Below are 2,762 nucleotides of genomic sequence, written 5' to 3'. Positions count from 1 at the left end.
GTATGTATGTGCCCACATATAAAATAAAATTCACATATGCTCAAGACCTGCGTCTGTGTCAAGAAGCTTCCACAAGTTCTCTCTCGCCTACCACATCCAGCCAGCTTAGTTTCTCTAGCGGCCTTTGAAGTGGCTTAGTCATTAAGAATCTGCCTTTGGCTCAGGTCATGATCCCAGTGTCCTGGGATCAAGCCCCACATTGGGCTCCCTGCTCCGCAGGAAGCCTGCATCTCCCTCTCCCACTCCCCCTGCTTGTGTTCACTCTCTCGCTGTGTCTTGCTCTGTCAAATAAATAAATAAAATCTTAAAAAAACAATAACAACAACAACTATGGAACGCTTCACGAATTTTCATGTCATCCTTGCCTAGGGGCCTCGATAATCTTCTCTGTATCATTCCAATTTTAGTACATGTGCTGCTGAAGCAAACACCCAATGTTCTATCATTTTTAATTTATAAAAGTGGCAATTGTAGATGGCTCAATTAAATAATAATAGTGTTTGGTCATGATAGAAACTTCTACTAAACTTAAATAATTTTATAATTTGGGAATGAAAAATTTGAAAATATTTTCTTTTGAAATAGTATATTAACAAATTGATGTACCCTAAAATATGAGGATACAGTGATTCTTTTTGATTATTTCAGTACATATTAAGTTGTTTGGTCTATATACTTTCATATACATTTTTAGTCGATGTTATAAAACAGTAGCTTTTAACGTTTTTTTTTTTTTTTGTAGCATCAGAGACCTTTCTTAATGCACAATCTTATGAAGAAAGTCAGAGTATACAGAAATGAAAATAGTTTTTCTTGTGGAAGAAGGTTAAGCGGGAAACTCATTATCTCAGCTTTCCCATTGCAGCTCAACACAGGGTCACTTGGGTAACTATTTTTACCCTAGAGCATAAGATTCAAAGCTCATTTTAATTATATTATGGACCAATTATAGCATCTATGGGACACTGGTTAGATGACAGCTGAAAAGCAAAAATGAGAAATCTCTTTCAAGATATTCACATGAGTATTGTACTTGGACACCAAGTCTGTTTGCTGAGGCTGCCAAGTTTGTACCATGATATGCCAAGGGTGGAAGCCCCAAATCCTAAAATGTGATTGGAAACCTTCCCTCTCTGAATGCACTGGTACACATGATCTGTCCAAGGCATGCTTTAATTTGGAGCCCAAATATGGATCTCTCCTTAAAGAATACTTATGGTACTAATTTTTGGTAGTGTTTCTGTCTTAGTTCTGGCTGCCATAACAAAAATACCATAGACTGGGTGGCTTAAGTATCAAATATTTATTTCTCACAGTTTTGAAGTTTGGAAAGTTCAAGATAAAGGCACCATCAGATCTGATGTCCTGTAAGAGCTTGCTTTCTGGTGCATAGATGGTTGGTCTCTCCCAGTGTCCTTACATGGTAGAGGGGATGAGGAACCTCTTTGGGGTCACTTGTATAATGACACTAATCTCATTCATGAGGTTTCCACTCTCATGACCTAAGCACCTTCCAAATGCTTCACCTCCTAATACCTTCACAGATTTGGTGTCTGATGAGAGCTCACTTTCTTGTTTGTATATGGCCCCTTCTGGCTATATCTTTAGATGGTAGACAGCAGAGAAAAGAAGCAAGTTCTCTTGTGTTTCCTCTTAAAAGGGCACTAATCCATTTCATGAGGACTCCATATGCATGACTTAATTACTTCCCAAAGGCCCTATCTCCAAATACCATCACACTGAGGGTTGGAATTTCAACATGTGAATTTTAGGGAGCCACAAACATTTAGTACATAACAGCTTATAAATCTTTGTAATGATGTTTAAATCATTATGTAAAGTCAATCTATGTTTTTCCTTTCCCCCACCAACAAAAATTATTAAAAAGTCAAAGGCATTAAGAATTCCCCGTATCAGTGAGATCATATGATACATGTCTTTCTCTGATTGACTAACAAACTGATGGTTACTGGAGTGGTGGGGGGTGGGAGGGATGGGGTGGCTGGGTGATAGACACTGGGGAGGTTGTATGCTATGGTGAGTGCTGTGAATTATGTAAGACTGTTGAATCACAGACCTGTACCTCTCAAACAAATAATACATTATATGTTGAAAAGAAAAGAAGAAGAAGAAGATAGCAGGAAGGGAAAAATGAAGGGGGAGCAATTGAAGGGGGAGACAAACCATGAGAGACTACAGACTCTGAGAAACAAACAGAGCATTCTAGAGGGGAGGGGTGGGGGGATGTGTAAGCCTGGTGATGGGTATTAAGGAGGGCACGTACTGAATGGAGCACTGGGTGTTACACACAAACAATGAATCATGGGACACTACATCAAAAACTAATGATGTAATGTATGGTGATTAACATAACATAAAAAAATAAAAAAATAAATAAAAAGTCAAAGGCAATCAGAATATCTAGAAACATAAAGTCCTTACCATCACAAAATGCCTATATTATAAGCATCATTTTTAAATTATGTGCACTAGGCATCAGTATTAGTACTGGAGACATTGAGACCATTAGTCTAATAGAAACAAAAGGAGGAGATAGCACCTATTGAGCTTCTATTTCAAGGAAATATACTAGATTCTGTATAATTAAAAATTCTCCAACAACTATAAAATTTATATTATCTAATCTATATGGAAAAATAATTTTATTACCAAAATTGTGAAATACTTTGACAAAGTTGTAACAGTAAATAGAATAGAGACATAATCAGTTTTTATTATAAAACCCATGTTTTTTAATAACT

At 36.8% G+C, this 2,762-nt stretch overlaps 1 non-coding gene across 1 annotated transcript; it reads right to left on the bottom strand.

The window, feature by feature from the left end:
* Nucleotides 1-324: 324 nt before the first annotated feature.
* LOC114208944 (U6 spliceosomal RNA) lies at nt 325-431 on the bottom strand. The gene has a single exon (XR_003609192.2). It is a non-coding gene; the product is annotated as a U6 spliceosomal RNA (small nuclear RNA).
* Between the last annotated feature and the right edge of the window lie 2,331 nt (nt 432-2,762).

The sequence above is a fragment of the Eumetopias jubatus genome, unplaced genomic scaffold (genome assembly GCF_037043125.1).
Source record: "Eumetopias jubatus isolate StellerSeaLion01/CBP00866 unplaced genomic scaffold, mEumJub1_p1.0 scaffold_16, whole genome shotgun sequence".
Classification (NCBI taxonomy): Eukaryota; Metazoa; Chordata; class Mammalia; order Carnivora; family Otariidae; genus Eumetopias; species Eumetopias jubatus.
Note: the sequence above shows the minus strand (reverse complement) of the source record. Positions and strands in the feature narration are given on the sequence as shown.